At 35.0% G+C, this 21,077-nt stretch overlaps 1 non-coding gene across 1 annotated transcript; it reads right to left on the bottom strand.

Moving 5' to 3' along the window:
* Positions 1-20,266: 20,266 nt before the first annotated feature.
* TRNAS-GCU (transfer RNA serine (anticodon GCU)) lies at positions 20,267-20,348 on the bottom strand. The gene has a single exon. It is a non-coding gene; the product is annotated as a tRNA-Ser (tRNA).
* Positions 20,349-21,077: the final 729 nt, after the last annotated feature.

Genomic DNA, 21,077 nt, shown 5'->3' with positions numbered 1-21,077 from the left:
AAAGCATTATGAGCATATACTTAGATATTTCTCTCCCTTTTTGACAACATCAAAAAGATAGTGAAACGTTAAGCACAAAGATAAGAAAACTCAAATATTTCTTATTGTACTCTGATTTGTATGTCAAATTATTGCAAGAATATGAATCATATAACTCAAGGCAATAATGTAAAAAAAAGATGAATGAGCATAGACCAGAGCCAATTAAGATAATTTTCAGAGCAGAACACATCGAATGTGATTCCAAAGATAGTTTTCAAATTAAGTATAGGTGGAATCTTTCTCAAGTTAATTCAAGAAGTACCACGAATGATATTCAAAGAAAGCACGAATGAAAATCTAACCTCTCTTCAATAATAAGTATGAAAACTTGTTCATTTAAGATCTTTTACCCAATATATTAAGTATTTTATCAACATGAGAACAATTTAATTAATTTTCAGAGTATAAGATCAAAACTTATATACTTGAAAAATATATCATCATGTTGGATCATTAATTCTTAATGACTTCAAAGTTCTTTTATGATAATAAGAGCATTGGGGCACAAATACCAAAATATGGATTCATGCAATTTTTGATACATCTTAGAGCTCTTTTAAAGACTTTCTTTTATTCCTTTAGAAAATAAGCACAATTTGATACATAAAAATATGAATTGGCACAAAATTGAAGTTCTAAAGAGCAAGCCAATTAGGACTCATTAGTGAATTTCAAAATAGATTTTCTAAGAGATACTCAAGAAAATTCAACACATTATTCTCCCCCTTTTTCATTAAATTAGAGGCTCTTAAGATCAACTATTTGAATTGCAATTTGGTTCATGATTGATGCATAAGATATACTAACCAAATAACAAGCCTCAAGGTGTATCGTAAAGATTTTCAGATTAAATTTCAGATGATACATATTGGAGAGTATTAGGATCACTTTTCATTTAGTATTCTTTGTCTCTCCTTTAGTTATGGATTTATACGATTAAGTTCCATATGATCTTTCCTTCTGAAATTTTCTTTCTCCCCCTTAATTGATCGTTCCTATTTAAGAGTTTAGAATTTGAAGATAATGTTCAATAAAATTGTCAATCTCGAAAATATATTTTCTATAAGTTTCAGCATATTTTCATAAGACTCAAGGTTTGAGATAAGACAACCTTTATAGAACTCATCTTAAGATATAAGCAAGTCACGCAATATAAGGAGGTTCATCAAAATCAATCCATAAAACATTCAAGATATTCATCAAATGGATGTAGCCTTTTGCATTTGGATTGAATATCTAAAGCTCCCCCTCAAAAGATGCATTCTTCTTTCAAAAGCATTTACATTTTCTTAATCATAGTTTTTCAGCAATGTATACATGAAGCACAATAAATCTTTTTAATATCAAAATAAAATCATATATTTAAAAATATTTGTTTGGAATCAAGATCATTGAAAGACACATCATTTAGACCAATATTAATACACTTTAAGGATAAGAAATGATATGTTTCAGATGCGTATCGGGGTAAGCAATCAAGGCAGCAGAATTATTCTATTTTTCTTAAATTGTAGTTTTATCTAGAAATTCATATTGAGTTTAAGCTTTTATACAAAATCAGATTCTGAATTTCATAAAGATTCTCAAGGAGGCTTTCAAAGTTGTAATTTGAGATATGTATCTTCCACATTGTAGCTCATCTTAAATCATTACGATTGAGAACCCATAATTCAAGACATCATGCCACATGCAAAATATATTATGTGTTAAGTCATGCATTAAAATATTAAGAACAAGCATGTCAATGATCAAAATCAATTCATTTCAAATAAACTCTCCCTATTTAAATATAATCTTGCACTGATTTCATCCTTAAAGTGTGTTTTCAAGTGATTAAAAATTTGACTTGATTCTTCTTATATACTTTCATTTACTTTGTCTTTTATTTTTACTTTCTTATGCTCTATACTCTATTTGCTCCCTATCCGGTGAAGTTGGAAGGGGCACGAGGTACTACCACTAGCCTCCCTCTTGTACCGTCCCTAATATACCCTACACCGAATAGTTGGGTCAAATAGTGCCGGGTACTACCACTAGCCTCTCCATTGGCACCATCCCTATGATGAGCAATATAGAAAGGTTAAAATGTTCACTTCAAACTCTTCCTGTTTAAGTGTAATTAATTACGGATTTTATTCTTTCCAAAAGAATGCTCACACAAGTCTCACAAATGTGCCGAATATATTATGCTTATTTTGCTTTTTCTTAAGATTGGAGTATTTGCCTTTACTTAGATTTTACTTCTCTTGAATAATATCCATTTTCTTTTCTTTATCTCTCTCTCTTCAAGTAATTTACATGAAAGAGCAGAATAAAGAAATAATCTTATGTATCATATAGATGTATATCATGCAAACAATATTTTCATTATGCTCAAGAATTCATAGCTTCTCACAAGTCATTTTAAATCAGTATTTTAAGCATATGCTTGTGTATTTCATGGTTATGATATAGGCAAAGGAACATTTTAGTTTGAGCAAACCATGAATCAATTTCTAAAAGCATAAGTCAATTAATACATATATATAGACATGATATCAAGAAATTAATAATTAAAGATTTTAACCATGCCACAATAAGATTTAAGTTATTGACTTTGCTCAGCTAATTTATGAGAGAGGTATCTAAAATTACCTATTCATTCTATATTCTTCAAGTCAAACTAGATTTCTTATGTGTGAACTTTTGGCTGAAAAAGGTCCTCTCTCTTGTTTGCATGTGAATGTTTATTGTATCTTATGTGGAGGTGTCTTTCAAGTTGAAATCTCTCATTTTCTTGCTCAAGAATCCTGCATTATTAACAAACTCCTTTTCTTTCTTGAAAAAGAGTCATTAGTTTCTTCAAGATACAAACCATTCATCCAACATATTTTTAACTAGATGACTCAATATAAGATATGACAATAGTTGTATGTTGAGTCACTTTACTCAACAGATTGCCTAAATATAAGCAAGCACATATCACTTGAACTAAAGAGATAGTTTCATTAACCAAGATGGTTCAAGGACAAGCATGTGAGGCAATAGGAAGATTCATCAAGGTCAAATCAATTTCTTATTTTCAAAATCAATTTAGTTTAGATTTTATTTGCTTAAGATAATTATCAATAAGACACGCTAGCTAAGTTTTAATCAACTTATCTTAAACAGTTGTTTCTATCAAAATTCACATTATGATTTATTTGTTATCAATAAAATATGATTCATTAAAGTTAGATTGAAGTCTTGCGCAAGGGCACATAATGAGCATACAATCTGGTCTACTAGCTGTATGATGAAATACTTATTCTATCATGCTTCAATACAGCTTTAAAACAATAGATCTACTTTGCTCATCCTTTTCAAATTCTACAAGATGGGGTCATAGACATACCTTCTTCATGCCAATCTTCTATAAGAGTTTTCTTGTGGACTAACTTTGGTCAATGAAGATCCCCTTTCTTGTTTGTCTTAATTTGGAGTTCGAAAGAAAATGTTAATTCATTCATTATACATATTTCAAACTCACTTTGCATGAGCATAGTAAAATCTCCATACAAATTTTCATTAGTAGAACCAAAAATGATGTCATCAATGTATGCTTTGAGCAAGCAAGATATCACAAATTCTTCTTTTTAATGTATAGATTTATTATTACTTTTTATCAAAAAGTTACTCAAACTTTTATATCATGCTTTTGATGCTTGTTCCAAATCATATATTGCTTTATCATATTTGTAATGAGTGTTTTCAAATAAGGCGGTTATTTTACATAGATCTTTTTAATGAAATAACCACATAGGAGTGCATTCTACACATTCATTTGACAGAATATAAAGCTCATAAAGCAAGCAAATGATAATGGTGATCTTTACTTCTAATCATGCAAGAATTTCATCAAGATCTATTTCATATTTTCTTGATTTAGTCTTTTAGTAGTCATCAATTTTTCTTCATTAAGTGCATTTCTGAAAAACTCAATTTGGTTCTAATTATTAACAAGTTTTCAGATTGTTATATGTAAAAGATTAACCATATATATATATAATTTGATTTTAGTATCTTGATAATAAATCATTAGTCTCATAAAGAATAAAATGAATTGATATTTCTAAAACTAGAATCTTTTCATTGAATGTTCTATATGCATTGCTTGATGAATGATATCCAATGATAGAAATATCTTTATCAAATTTGGCATTATTTTCAAGAAACCATATCAAGCATAACATATACTACTGAAAAATATGAAAGATATGCAACAGATCATTTTCTATTTTTCAGAAGATCAAATGGAATTTTCATCAAAAATAGATCTAATAGAAACCATATATATGACAAGCAATGATGATAGCTTTTAACAAAAAAAATTCATTTAAGTAGATGACGATCATACATCATTGCCTTTTTCATTTCTTCAAGGATTCTATTAATCCTATTTTACTTATGGTGTTCTTGGTGCAGAAACAATTGTATTCAATATTATTTTCTGTGCACAACTTAATAAAAAATTGGTTTTCAAGACTATGCCATGATACTTCTTTTACTTTCATAGTTTGCAAATCTTTTTCATTTGATCCCTTTTTGTGAGTTTGTGCCAATGCAGAAAATATTTCAATTTAAGTGCCAAGAACAAAGCCAATGTAAGCTTTTGAAAACTTAGTGTTGGAAACAACATCTTTAGATTTAGAAATTGATTTTTGTTTGTTTCCTTAGTTAACATGCATAGTAAACTTTGACCTTTCAGAAGATACTCTAAGTAAGCCAATGGCAAGGTCTTTTGAGATTAAGTACATACTAGCATGAGTTGATTTTATATGCCAAAGATGGTTTCTTTGATCTTGATATTCATAGTGCATATATTCAAAGGTATACCAAGTACATATTTTCATATCTATGATTGATAAACAATAATGCCATGGATAAAAACTCTCAATCAAGCATATAGAAAATTCATAGAGTTATTCTTAATAAATTGATTAATTATTTAGCAACTTATCCAATAGTGAGTAAAGTATACTATAAAATGAAGTGATTGATTATATTTCCAAAAGTATTTTCTATATCACAAAATTGATCAATACTTGCAATTCATATTTTAATCAAATACTAAAGCAAAAATAATGATGAGATGCAAGGGTTACTGATTTCATTATTATTATTTTTTAATTACTTTTCATAAGTATATTTTAAGTTTTATTTTTTTGACGCGTGTCTAGAACACCCATTTGTATGAAAGTTCTATTTGTTCCATGGGTATCTTGGCACACCTACATCTGCATCCTCATATTTTCATTTTGGGTACCCAAGCTTGCTTGGGTCTTTGAGAGTTAGGACATATGGTTCCTTTTGGAACCCAAATTTGTTTAATTGTAATAACTTTACCACTTGATTTAATTATGTTAGAATGATAAGTAAAGTTGTTATGCCCATTCTTTTCATGTTTGAAATAAGTTATCTTATTTAATGGTTTGCTTGGTGAATTGATAACCTTTTTCTCTAGAGATTTATTGTAAAGTAAAGGAGTCAAGCCAAGTTTTGATTTATCATAAGCAACATATTGGCTTTCAAACATTATTTTTAATCTTTCTGAACTTACAGTGAATTTGTTAATAAAAGATTTTAATTGGTTGATTTCTTTACTTAAGTTTTGATTTTCTTTAATTAACTTCTGATTTTTCTGAATCAATTGTTCTGAATTTAACCTTAAGCTTTTCTTTTCAGAATTTAGTTTTTCTTGTATTTCAGCACTAGAATTTCTTTCTTTTGAAATTTTTTGAGTTAGTTTCTTAAAATTTTTATTCTTCACAGCTAATTTTCTACATTCATCATACAAATCATGAAAAGCATTTAATAATTCATCATAAGAGAATTCTTCTTGAAAATTATTTGATGTAAGAGTAGATTCAGATTTTACCTTGTCTTTTTGTGCCATAAAGCACAAGTTAGTTACCTCTTGTAGTTCCTTGGAGCTAATATCATCATTGTTGCTCCTAACTTTTATTTTCTTGCTTGACTCTTTCTTGGTCAAGGCTTTCTTCCTTTTTATCTCTTTCTTCCTTTCTTCTTTCTTCCTTTTCTTCTTTGTCTTTAGGAAGCTTTTGAATCTTTCGGTGTTTGGGAATGGATCCTTGTTTTCATCACCGAATTCTTTATTTGTTGTTCTTTCTTCCTGATTTAGAGTGTTTCCTGCATGCTCAATGTTAGTCTTGCAATTATCCTCAAGTAATCTAACATGGAGTTCCTCGGGAATATCATAAGTTGCTTCAAGAGAATTCCATATTTGTTTGGCAGATGAACATATACAGATTTGGTTGAAAATATTTTTATTAAATGCACAGTAGAGAAGGTTCATAGCCTTAGCATTTAGTTCAGCCAAATTTTTATCGAACATACTTTCAATTAATTTCGTGGGTGTGTGTAGGCCATTTGTTATGACATTCCATAACTCATAGTTTTGTGATTGAGTAAAGATTTTCATTCTAGCTTCTCATTGAATATAGTTAGATCCATCAAACAGTGGAGGTCTGTTTGTGGAAAGTCCCTCAACAAATAATATGTTATGTGGGGTTGTCATGATCTTTGGCTCTAGTCGGTTAAGACTACAAATAATATTTGAGCACCTGCTCTAATACCACTTGTTGCCCAGTAGATACAACCCAAGAGGGGGGGTGAATTGGGTCTTTTAAAACTTTTATACTACTTCTAAAACTTTTCAATTAATTATGCTAAGTTGTATAGATGCACCGTGGAATTTAAACTTAGCAACAGTTTGATTTATTGAATGAGACTTGATTAAGTAAATTGAATATGCTTGCAACTAAAGGATGCGCGGATAAGAGTTAAGCAAGCAATTTATCTAAGTAAGTAAGTGAGCAAGTTAGATAATGACAAAAAGCATCACAAACATAACAAACATATAGTGGTTCGGTGCACCCCAGCACCTACATCCACTCCCTAAGACCTCTTGGGAATTTCACTATAATCCTTCAGATTACAGCCGGTTGTTTTACAAGCTCACAACCCAACTTGTTGTTTTGCGAGATCACAACGAACTCGGTCGGTTTTCACAGACTCACCGACTAGAACCAACCGATTGTTTTTCCGGGTTCACAATCAAACCTAGTTGGTTTTTCCAAAGGCTCACCAACCACAACCTTACAACGATTGTTTTTCGGATTCACAATCAACCCAGTTGGTTTTCCCAAAGGTTCACCAACCACAACCTTACAACGTTGGTTTTTCCTTTGGCTCACCAACAAACCTTAGCCCCTTGATTCAATCCCTTGATTGACTCAAGTTACAAGATATTAGAACAAGAGTTTAAATCAAATACAAGCTTCTCATATAAGCAAATATAGCAAATATAAACAAGTAAAGTAAAGAGAAGAAGCCCTCAACCAAATTTGTAGATGAAGGAACTCGGCTTCTTCTTTACTTGACCCTCTTCTGATTTTGCACGAAGTAGAGGATCACCGAGGCAGCACACAGTTGGAGAAGAAGCTTTGGGATTCACTTGGATGCTCTTCTTCTCTCTCTTTTACTTTGAATGGCCCTTTTGTGCTTTTGGGAGATTTCTCTTGTAATCTCTTTGAAATCTCTTTCCTAAATGTTCTCTCCCACTTCCATCACTTCTTCCCTAGCTCTCCTCTTGATTTTATAGCTTTAGATGTCGTGAAAACAAAAATCTAGCCGTTAGAGACAAAAATAGAGCCGTTGTGCACAGTCTGCAACTCCTGACACAGTGTCCGTTGGGATCGAAGTCGACTCGCTCGATCAAGAGTCGACTCGAGTGTTGCTGGAGTCGACTCATGCTGTACTGGAGACGACTCGGCCACTATTCAAAATTCGAAATAAAGTGCCATCCCGTTCTGGAGTCGACTCGGCTGAACCTGGAGTCGACTCGCCAATTGTCCGAAGATGACTTTCCCTTTTGGAGACGACTCGATCTTCAGGATTCCAAAATCATCCTCTCGATTTTACTTCCTCGAGTCGACTCGGATTTCCTTGGAGTCGACTCGGCTTTCAGAGCCTGAAAGACAGGTCTTCTGTCTTTGAACTTGATCTATCTCGGAGTCGACTCGGACTTTGCGGGAGTCGACTCGGCTCTCAGACATGAAATACCGATCTTCTGTCTTTAGAGTTGAACTGCCTCGGAGTCGACTCGGACTTTGCGGGAGTCGACTCGGCTCTCAGACACCGAAGTTGGTTCTCTGACTTTTAGCCTTGCATTTCTCTGAGAGTCGACTCATGCATGATTAGGAGTTGACTCGCCAAACGTCGGAGTCGACTCATAGTCTTCTGGAGTCGGCTCGGTTGCAGGGTCTAAAAATTAGGGTTCTGTCTTTCTTCTGTTACCCTTTGGAGTCGACTAGGAAACGTGGAGAGTCGACTCGGCACGCATCGGAGTCGACTCGAATTTTTCAGGAGTCGACTCGAGGACTATTCTTTTGAATTTTTCTTTGAATTTGCTCCTCCAACTTGAATCCTTTGAACTTGAAACTTGGGCCAATGAAGTGTAGCTTTCTTCCAACTCTTCTTGAGAGCTTTTGAGGCCTTCTTGTATTTTTCCAACTTACTATGTTTCTTGCAAAACAAATTATCTTTCTTCTTGCAACACAAACATTAGTATTTATACTTCAAAGTTTTGTGATCATCAAAATCAATCTTTAAATCAATCTTTGGGTCATCAATGATGATACTCATAGTGGACAGAATTCTAGCAGGACAGCAAAATCTCGTAATAGGTCTGGGCAATCAGAAAAGCAGGGATCTTATGGAGAGACTATTCAACAAGACCAGTCTAAATGTGAAGCATGTGGAGGTGCCCATAAGACAGAACTCTGCAGACGATTATCTGGCGCATGTTTCAGATGTGGTCAACAGGGTCATAAGATAGCAGAGTGCCCTCGCAATCGGCAAGTATCACAATCAGATTAGAGGCCCCATGCTACAGGGGCCCAACAAGTACAAGCTTCTCCTACTCCGGTTCAGTCGGCTTATTCTTCTTCTCCTGAGCAGTAGACAAGGGGGAGACCGCACACACAGGGTCGTATTTATGCGCTGACTCAGCAGGATGCTCAGGCATCCAACACTATGGTATCAGGTACACTACCGGTTGCCTCTGTTTATGCTTATATATTGTTTGATTTTGGTGCTACACATTTCTTGTGTCATCGATATCTGTGCGAAAACATGACCTACCTTGTGTGCCATTAGAGTGTGATTTGCATGTTAGCACCCCAACCGGAAGTGGGATGATTGGTAATCAGGTCAGCAAGACTTGTCCAGTTCAGATAGTAGGTAGAGTCTTGCCTGCTGATTTGATAGTTACAGATAAGCACAACTTTGACATAATTCTCGGAATGGACTGGTTAGTGTCACACCTTGCTATCATTAACTGCCATATAAACTAACACTTCCACCATCACTGTCTGGAGTTCATAGTGTGTGTTTTTTGTTGTTATTTCCATGTTAAGAAAGTATGTTTCAGATACGAGCCATGTGGTAGAAATGGCTCCTTTGCAGCTTAGAGAAAACTTGACATGTCCTGAGTAGCCTGTATGTGTGGTTGATAGAAAGGAACAAGAATTAAGAAGGCGCACAATTCCTTATGTCAAGACCCAGTGGAGCAATCACTCAGAATGTGAGGCTACATGGGAACTGGAGGACGAGATGAAGGAAAAATATCCGGACTTTTTTTTTGCAAGCTAAGGTATGTTAAATTTCGAGGACGAAATTTTTCTAAGAGGGAGATAATGTGAGATACGGGCTAAAGTCGGCAACCCCAGCCGATTTCAGCCCTATTTCTTCTTTTGGGAAGAACCGGAACAGAGGATCGCAATCCTCTTCGGCTCCTCCGAGGCCGATTGATGCGAAGGCTGATGCGAAGGTGCCGCGGGTATCCCGCGGCACCCCCCCTCCGGTCAATCCGCGGCCGCGGATTCTGCTCGACTGCCGTGATTTTCGCGGTGGAGAGCCGTTACAAGGGGGTGATAAAAACCCCCATTCCCTTCCCCTAAGGCCACCTCCGAACCTTCTCTCTCTCTCCCTCTCCTCCCCCTCCTTCCTCTCCTTCCTCGGTTCTTGCCTCCTGAGTGGCCGATGCCACCCGATCACCGTCCGAATCCCCTTCGCAAGCCTTCCCCTGTTCTGAGATCCGTCCCCTCGGTTCCGAGTGCCATCGCTACTGCTAGCTGCCGGACCGAGCCGAGATCTCTCTTCCGCCGCCTCTGCCACTGCCTGTAAGCTCCCTCCAACCTTTGATTACAAGATCAATCATGTCATATTTTCTTTGTTTTGGCCCCAAACCGAGATCATTCTCGATTGTTCTTTTGACGCCGGCCACCGCAGCGGCCACCGGCCGCCACCGCGGTCGGCCGACCATCGATCGAGGGATGGCCTTCGGCCACCCAAGCCGGCCATCATGCCGGCCCCCTTCCTTCCCCCCAATTTTCCTTCTTCCTCCTCTCCCTTCCCTAACCGTGGGGGTTTGGGGAGGAAGAAGGCCCCTACGAGTCGAACAGGGCCAAGCATGGGCCCTGTTCACCGTCGGCCCGACTTAGGCCCGGTTCACTATGGGCCCAACTTGGGCCCGGTTAAAAAAAAAATCCGAAACCCGACCTGAAACCCGGAACCCGACACGTGAAACCCGAACCCGTTTGGCTAATAAATGAAATTTTGCAGTTAAGCCCTTGACAGTATATTATTTCATAAAAAGGGTCTTCTATAATTTATGATGGATCCCTATAAGAAAGATTTATTACGTAAAGGTCCTCTAATATGTTTTGTCCCTTTACTCAAGTTTTATTATAGAACAGTACCCTGTGACTAAATATTGGTCCCTGCAATGATTTTTTATTGCATAAATGATCCTTTTAGAGGCCAACTTTGGGGGTCCTATTGGGCCGGATCTATGCAGGCCATTGGGCCGTGTTCGATGTGGGCCCTATCGGGCCATGCCCATTATGGGCCAACTCTGAGCCCTATTGGGCCGCGTCTAATAGTATTATTTTTGGTTTTGTTTAGCTCTGAAATTAACACAGAGATTAACTAAATTTAAACATGTGAACCTGATCTGCTTATCTGAAGTAGGAGTTAAGCAAGAAGAGGTAAGTAACTTAATGCTTCAAAGTGTATTTTTCTAAATTATTTGGTAAAATAATTATTAGTGGATTAAATTTTGAAATATGTTTTGTATTTAGTAAAATGGGTCTGGCATGTTAAATTTTATTTGAAAATTATGCTCTGAAATCCGTAAACTATGACCGGGCAATTTATGAAATCTGTTTTTATATATATGCATTCTCAGCATAGCTATGATCTGTTCTATTCTGTTCTGGCCCTACCAATGGAGTTATACGTTGGACATGTCGACTTGTAATCTGTGAGGAACCGGTTTCGACACCACGCCACCGGTGATTATAATAGTGGATTTGGACACCGGCTGCCATCGATGGGTAAATATAGTGAATTTGGTACTTTTGTACAACGCCGGCTGCCATTGGTGGATAAATATAGTGGATTTGGCACTTTTGTGCAACATCGGCAGCCATTGGTTGATAAAAATAGTGGATTTGGCTCCTTGTGCAACCCATGCCACTGGGTTACGTGGCCATAGCCTGTTTGTATTAGGATTCTGGTATCAGAGTTTTTGTAAAAATGATAATAAGTTTCGAAAGAAAAATATGCTTACTTGTGATTTAAATTTTCAGTCATTATTTTGTGTTTTGATTTATCATCTGATATGCTTTGACCCCACTCTGGGGTATTTTGTTACTTACTGGGCTAGTATAGCTCATTATCTTGTTTTCTCTGTTTTTCAGATCCAGAGACTTGATCGCACGAGATTGGGGAGTGCACTATTATTTCTTCAGTTATTAGCATTTTAGATTAGTCTAAACATTTGAATTATGTTGGCAAATGTTATTTTGAAATTTTGTAAGACTGCTTTTGAACAACTTAAATAATTTTGTCATCTTTAAGCATTTGTATTTGCTTTGATATGATTTGCTGCCTTACACGCCTGTGCGGTCCGCCGTGCGGACGTGCGGCATCTGCCGCGCTTCAGGCTCGGGGCGTGACACAAGAAGCTTGGGATCATCTCCAAGGAGCACCAACACAAAATCGACAACGAGAAGGCTCGTGCCATGGTCGACAGTGCCACTCCCAAGGAGGTGGCCAACATCATGGGGACCCCAAGGCTGGACCTCGTTGATAAGGAGGCCCGAGTCAACATTGGCGGAGGCCTGAAAGGCCGAGTCAGTCCTGCCGCCTGCCAACATGGATGAGCTGGAGGAGTAAGGTGGGTTATACCACTAGGAGGTCCCTGAACCCACTGACGAGGCCCTGTCGGAGTCCGGAGTCGGGCGAGGCTTGGTCGGAGTCGACTCGTGGCGCTATAGGCCCCTACGCTAGTTTAAGAAAATAAAGTTGCACCTTCACTAACACCTGCAGATTTTGGTGTAATGGTAGCGCTTGATCCTGACACAACCCCCACTAACAGGATATCAAAATATAGTCCGATTGTAAGTTCAAATCTATTTTGAATCAAAACTATTTTTCTCAAATGCATGTTCAGCATTCCAAATCGTAAGATACATAAAATTATAAGACATCGAAATAGATTGAGCATAATTTATATCGAAACTAATACGTTCAATCAAGAACCAAACAGTATTCTAGAAAAAACCATATATAATAATAAAATACTATGCATCAAGTTTATAAATTAAAAATAATTTAATTCGGAAAATATTTATAATTTACTAATAAATCTAGAAAAAAAGTTGCATTACTTATCTTACGAATGCAATTCTACTAATAGGTACAATTAATTTTGGAAATTCTTCTCAGAATGTAAGACTCTGGTGAGCGCTCAACTAAAATCTTTGATGAGCACCGTAAGCCAAAATCATTGGAAGTCAAGAGGAGAAGGAGAAGAAACCAATGGTGGTGATCGCCAAAACCTATCAAATGTGAGGTGAAACAGGTGTGGGGGTCTTTAAATAGCCGATGGCGGTTAAGTTTTCTAGCTCTCATCGAAAATTAGAATAGAGGAGGAGTTCATCTCTTGCTCCAAGTCGAAAAGGGTTTTGCCCTTTCTTCGTCTCCTATAACTCTTACCTCTCGAGTGGTTAAGTGGACCAGACCTAATTTCTTCTGAGCTAGGTGTTACATTCTCTCCCCATAACAAATTTCATCCTCAAATTTTTTTTACCGGAGTTTTTAAAAAGTTGAGGTTACCTATTCCAAATATCTGAGCATGCTTTTGCTATGCAGCTTTTATTTAAACCACCAATATTCTCTAGATTCACTAAATATCTTTCAATGAAAAAATTCAAAAGTATCAAATAGATAATGGACAATATTTTTTTATTTAAAAATTCTCGAATAAGATTTCTTAATTCTTCGAATAACTTATTCTATAATAAACATAAATTTACATCCTGATATCTCAAGTATCAACCCACCTATACTCATCCTATGTCTGATTCTATGTGTCACAATTTATCCACTTATACTATGATATCATAAAATCGTCACACCCTCAACCCGAGATCACAAGTTGAAGGTCACGACAATCGTTGCATGCTCATCAATAAACTTTTTCCATAATCATGCAAGGCATCTCAATAATATATCATAAGCAAATAACGGAATAAATTTAAATAACTAACGTTCAACCTTTTATGGAAATAACTACATCAAAATTTAATATCTCATAAAACTAAACAATAATAAAAAATCTTGCATCAACTCTAACAAAAATCTAGTCTAAATAAAAATATAAAAATTTTGTCTCTAGTTACTCTCCTATAACAAATCCTCAGATCAAGCTATTTCTCCAAATTTGTAAAAATAGTAGAGTATTGAATAATGAGCTAGATAGCCCAGTAAGCAATAAACATTTTAGCTAAATAAACCAAGCAATATGATAAATAATTAATATACTAAAAATAATCATGCAAAGTACATCAATTCAAAACCATATCTAAATACTATCCAATCATTGCAAATTTTAAATTTTATTTATAAATCAATTTCTTTCAAAATATCAAGTGCATCTCGACAGCAATGAACATGACCATATCAAAGTGCCGCCGCATAATTCTCAATGACAGGGTATCAAAGTGACAACATATAACCCCCGCTAGCAGAGTATCGAAGTATCAACATATAATCCCAACTAGCAAAGTATCGAAGTACCAATGTACAAGCCCTACTGGAAGGATATCAAAATGATAATATACAACCCCCATTGGCAGAATAGCAAAATATAGTCTAGTTGAGAGTCCAAATCTATTTTGGATCAAAACTCTTTTTCTCATATGTGTGTTTAGTGTTTCAAAATGTAAGATACATAAATCTTATGATAGAGAAATCCATCAAGCATAATCCATATCGAAACTAATACATTCGACCAAGAATCATACAATATTCCAAAAAAAACATATATAATAATAAAATACTATATACCAAGTTTATAGATCAAGAATTATTCGATTCAAAAAATATTTATAATTTATTGATAATTTTAGAAAAAGAGTCACATTACTTATCTTACGAGCACAATCCAACTAATAGATCCAATTAATTTCAAAATTTCTCTCGAAACCTAAATCTTTGGTGAGTGTTTAGCTAAAATCTTCAGCGAGCACCGTAAACCAAGACCATTGGAAGTCAAAAAAAGGAGAAGGAACAAACGGTGGTCTAATAATGGTGATTGGCAAAACTTCTCGGTTGTGAAGTGAAGAGGGCATTGGGGGTCTTTAAATAACTGATGGAAGCTAGGTTTTCTAGCTCCTATTAGAAATCAAGATGGAGTAGGAGTCTGTCTCCTACTCCAAGTCGAATAGGGTTATGCATCTGCACCAGTCAAGTAGACCTGACCCAATTCCTTAATAGCTAGGGTGGTGTTATATTCTCTCCTCTTAAAAAATTTTGTGAGGTTACTTCTTTCAAATGAGGTCATAACACTTCTCAAATCAAATTTATCGTATCTAACAAATTTGAAAATAATTCAATTTTCCATGCTTTTGCTGCGCAACTCTAATTTAAACCACCAATATTCTTAGGATTCACTAAATATCTCTCAATAAAAAGATCCAAAATTATCAAATAGATAATGTACAATATTTTTTCTTTAGTTAGAGATCATCGAATAAAATGTTTCAATTCTTCGAATAACTTATTTTATAATTAACATAGATTTACATCCTAATATCCCTAATGTCTATCCATCTACACTTATCCTATGTCTGATTGTATATATTAAAATTTATCTACTTATGCTCTGATTCTATAATATTGTCACTCCTCAACTAGAGGTCATGAGTCAGCAACCGCCGCATGCTCACTAGTAAACTCTTTCCACAAGCATGTAAGGCATCTCAAAATGATATCATAAATAAATAGCAAAATAAATTTAAATAATCAATATTCAAACTTTTATTGAAATAACTAAATCAAAATTTAATATCTCATAAAACCAAACAATAATCTAAAATCTTGCATCAGCTCTAACAAAAATCTAGTGTAAATAAAGATGGAAAAATTTTATCTCTAATCACTCTCTTGTAACGAATCTTTGGATCAACTACTTCTCTAAATCCATAAAAATAGTAGAATATAGAATAATCTATCCCCTTCATTAAAGGGCAATCCAAAGAAGTTCTGTTGGCAATGCATGTCTAGTTTGCCCGCGGCCACATGCCGGTCACAGTGCCACATGTTAGTCACAGCGGAAAGCGGTCGTAGTGGAAAGCGCCTATTTCTTTAAGAAAATATTATGCATACAATAAGTGCCGCAAAATGAAAAAAGTTATTAATATTAGAACATACCTAGCTTTGACGAGAAAAGAGTTGACTGGCAATCCAAAGAAGGTGCCTATTCCCTAGCAGCGACACAGTGAACGTTAGGTCGGAAAAAATAAGAATAGTAATAATAATGAGGGCCCAAAATGATATAATATATATATAGAATATATATATATACAATCAATGCCTCCAAATAAAAAAATTATGATTTTTTTATGAATATCCTTTCAAAATTGATATTTACATATATACCCTCGTCAAATACTTATTTTGTCATTATATTCTTTTTTATTTTTGTTTTTGCATATTTATCTATGCTATCTAACGACGTTAAAAAATTAATGCCTTCAAATTAAAATGACTAAAATACTTTTAATACGTAGATATGCAAATAGATCGCGATCCCGATAGCTGAAGAAGAAGACAGAGGCAATAACATAATTTTAAAATTTTATTTTATTTTTAATTAATATAAATATGATTTTTTTAACACCGTTGGAACAACCGTTATATTACATGCATATGTACAATAACAAAGTTTTACGAGGATATACATATAAATATTAATTTTAGAAAAATATTTATATAAAATTTGATATTTAAAAAAATATTTATAAAAAAATTAATTTAAAAGTTATTGGTGCTATGGTACCTGATGTGTTGACCGGGCGAAGGAAAGTCGCAAAACGTACAATAAGTGCCCCAAAATTTTTTAAAAAAAAGTTATTGATATTAGTGTATCTCACGTGCTGACCGCCCGAAGGAAAGTGACAAAAAGAATGACTGCCTGAAGGAATGCGACGAAAGGGTACAAATTCAAAAAAAAAATAATGTGCTTGACGAATAGGAGGGGATAGCAAGAACGTGGCAATTTTTGTTTGGATGGTAGGGATGAATAGATCGAAAGCCTCTCCAGTAGACTCCAAGTCTTAATCCCCGAATATTCAAAGGAGATAGAAGTCGAAAAGATGGTGTTGGATCCGTATCGAAATAAAATTAATGTAGGGACAGCCAGTCGCTTCGGCGCAACTGTTATATGCGCCTTTCGCCTATTTATACCCCAACATTGAGAATTGCCTATTTATATCCCACGTCGAGAATTACCGTCGTGCCTCTTAGGTGCCTTCCACATCGAAAGCTTTGCACCACAAAAAAAGAGTACAAAAGAAAATAGGTACGGAGAGGTACTCGGCGGGGGGGCCACATGAGGGATAAATCTTAGGGGGTGTGAAAAATATTTGTTTAAAAAAATAACTTCTTTTACTTTCTAAAATATTATTAGAAAGGGATGATCTTACTTGGGGAAAAAGTAACTAATCCAATGCATTCGCAGAGATATGCATAATTTATTTTTTTTGAAGGTGCTCTGCTTCGAAATCAAAATCACAATCAGAGGTGGTCATGTTTGGTTTTATTTAATTTTTATTGAAAGCTTTTTTTTTTAAGGAAGAAAATGCTTCAGTTAGAAACAGTTTCTTCCCAAAAAAAAAAAAATCCTATTTTGGATTTACTAAGAAATTCTCCCCTCATCTGTTTGAAAGGTTTTTAAAAAAAATGCCGAAAAAAAGTCAAGGATAATTTTCAGTCAAACTTTGTTATGCAATGACAATTAACAAAAGTGAAGAACAAACTTTAAAATGCTGGAGTTTGCTTGCCTAAACTTGTGTTCTGGCATGGGCAATTATATGTTGTTGTTTCAAGAGTAACTTCATGATAGAGATTGAAAATTTTGATTAAAAATAATTTTACAATTTTGAGCAATTACACAAGGAACATTATTTATAAATAAAAAATTAATAGTCTATCTTTAGGTACCATTTTTTATGATCAAAGTAATTTCCTATTATCTACAAAAAGAAATATTCTAAGAATTTATCGATGCTATTTAATTAAGTAGTATTTCCTATAAAAAATAGGTTGATTCAAGAAATGGAGTATAGTTTATTATCCACATTGATGCTGGAAAAACGTAATTGGAAAATCAAAGTAAGGCTTTCAAGGATGTGGGATTCCATAAACCCCATTATGGAAAATCAATTGATGAGCTTTGACTGCATATTTCTTGATGAAGAGGTTATTCAAACTTCTACTTATTTTCTTTCATGATATTTTTGTGTCAAATTCTTATGTATATATCGCTGATATATTTTTCTATATATAGGGAACTTCCATTCAAGCATCTATATGAAAAGAAGCTGCTGATCAATTCGGAAGCCTTCTTATTGAAGCACATGTATGTTATTTGTAAAAAATTAATATAGCAGGGAATAGAAAAAATTTTAAGACAACTGTCCATGAATATATGATCTATATAAATAAGTGGACAAGTATATAACATGTGGACAATAACATTGACATTATACCTTTACATAAGTTCAATTTTATTGATTTTAGTGAAATCATAGCAATAAAGTACAATGATATTTATCTAACAGCTATGCCTGCAAAATAACAGGCTTATTTCTAGCAAATATTTATAAAATATAGTTATATAACGTTTCTTTCCTCCTATGCAGATGATATTGGTCATTTCGTAATAGTTGGCCCCCTTGACTAGTTATATAACAGAGAAAAAATGGTTTATAAAAGAAATTTGGAAATAGTCTACCCGCATCGAACATTCTCTTGGCGGAGTGGGGGCTGCTACGTGGGGGTGGGCTAATTCCTCCCCCCACCCTTTTTTTTAGCCAAAAAAAAAGAATTTTGGAAATTGAAAACTTAAAGTAAGCTAATTTGGCTCTCATTTTCATAAATATTTGTGCTTTTTTTATTTCTTCCATTTTCTTTACATTGTGCTTTCAAATTCTATTTGACTAACAAAAACGAAAAGTTGGCTATCACTTTTTGGGGTAAATTAGCTTAAGAATTTGATGAAACTGTTGGTCACAAAAATGAAAGAAACGAACCTGTCATAGTTATCTTGGTTGGCATGATTATAAGAACATATAAAGGTAACTTTCTTTCTACTTTTTTTGCTGGATAAAAAATGGTGTTAGACATCTTTGCAATAAAATTTTCCTATGGTTTCCTTCTTATTCAAAAGATGATTGTCTATCCACCACTTTTAGATCAAAATATTATATGAATTCACAAATTATCAACTACCAAAACAGGTTATGATAAAATAGTTTTGGCACTACTCGAATTATATAAAAATTATCCAGTCTTTTACCTGAATATGTATAGTATTAATGTTCAGATTAGAAATACAAAATGCTCCGATTATATTCATGGCATGACAAGAACAAGCAACTTTGACCCTCGTAAGGAAGCATCCACTAATAGAAAAGAAATAAAAAATTTATTGGACTTGGATCCCAATAAATTTCAGGTATGATATAAAACTCCAAAAAAATACTACAAATGTTCCAACATTTAGAACATAAAATATTTATTTAAGGTGATATAATATTATTTTAGAATACAAACTAGGTATTATGTTTTTTCCAAAAAATTGTTTTTTTAGGGGATCAAATTTAGATGCGAGGTTATTTTAAAAATGATCGACAATAGTTATGGTTAGGGGTATAAAGCATGCCATAACTGCAGAGCAGTTATAAAAGTTTATGGAAATTGTTTTTGAATCAATGCGGAAAAAATGATCAACCTCCAATACCATGGTAAAGACATATTTGTCCTACATTTTTCTTTATTTGCTTTAAAAAAATATATTTATAGTGTAAGATTCGAATAATATTTTTATATTAACCTATATATAGGTACAAATTGAATGCCATTGTTGAGGATCTAATCGGTATTGCAAATTTTGTAATATTTGGCAAATTAGCTCAATAATTAATTGGTGTACCAGTAGTTAACTTTGCTACCGACAAAAAGTCTGACAGATTCGTTCTTCCCCCTATTTTTAAAAAGACACTCAACCTCGGTTATATATTCCAGATTATATTTGGTTCACAGAATTTTGATAGTAACACAATTAACTTTAAAGTAATAAAAATTTCCCAATCAGAGAAATTGCAAGCAGACGATCAATATATAACATCCATTACTAAAGTTTCTTCTTCTCATCCTATAGATGAAGATATTATGTTTACTCAAGAAAAACCTAATCAAAATCTAACTTCCACTGCTGAAACTTCTTCCTCTCATCCTGTAGATGAAACTATCGTTTCCACTCCAGGAATGTAGATTCGTGCCAAACTCTTTGACAATGAAAGTCGCAAAGACCGTTAGAAGTCGCTTTGTGTGTGTGTGTGTATATATATATATATATATATATATATATATGTGTATATATATGTATGTATATGTGTGTGTACACACACACTATGGATTTTGTGGGACTTGAGCTGCATTGTGGATATGATTCAGCTCACATAATGCCAAAGTGGATGTAAGACAGCAAAAAGAGAGAGAGGAGAGGGGGGCGGGGGTGGTGGGATAAAGCCTAAAAAACAAAATTTAACGTCGCCTGAGAGATTCGAACTCTCGCGGGGAAACCCCATGTACTTAGCAGGCACACGCCTTAACCACTCGGCCAAAGCGACTTTTATACATATTTGTGGAGATAAGGCATCTGTACCGTTTTCTCGTTGCGAAACCATCTACTCCATAGATGTGGGAGAAAGCAGTCTTGGTGTTTGTGTTTCCATTTTAAAATGCACCTCTACATTTAGCTGCTGCACCAGTTTTGTCTGTATATCTTGAACAAATATTACAATACATTATTACGAAAATAATACCATTTTATTTGCAGATGGTGAAACTTCCCAATTGCTAATGTTCATTTATACATTATAATAACATGTTCTTGGGTGGTGTAATGAGTATGTGACGTGTGCAAAATCTAATGACAGATGTTCTTGTTGGGGGGAAAAGTGTCACCACGTCCCGGTCAAGCAGACCCCTCCAAGCAGGGGCCGGTCGAGTAGACCCCTCCGAGCAGGGGCCGACCGAGCAGACCCCTCCGCGTAGGGGTCAACCGAGCAAGGTCGAGCAGACCCCTCCGAGCAGGGGCCGACCGAGCAGACCCCTCCGAGCAGGGGCCGACCGAGTAGACCCCCTTTGGCTTGGCGGCACTCGGATAGCCTAACCAACCCGAGGACGCCTGAGTTGCGTACTGAGATTACGTCCTCCCGCAGCACGACCGAAAGGTTACGTTTTGTCTTCGCCAACAATTAATGTGTATGGGTCGTGCAGACATTCGGTTCACTCAACAATTAAAGCGTATGGCTTCCATCGCCTACGGACGTCGAGCCTCTCACGGCAAAGCCGCA

The sequence above is a fragment of the Phoenix dactylifera genome, chromosome 10 (assembly GCF_051530095.1).
Source record: "Phoenix dactylifera cultivar Ajwa chromosome 10, Ajwa_hap1_PhDact_Kaust_v1.1, whole genome shotgun sequence".
Classification (NCBI taxonomy): Eukaryota; Viridiplantae; Streptophyta; class Magnoliopsida; order Arecales; family Arecaceae; genus Phoenix; species Phoenix dactylifera.
This window is presented reverse-complemented; position numbering and strand designations above follow the sequence as displayed.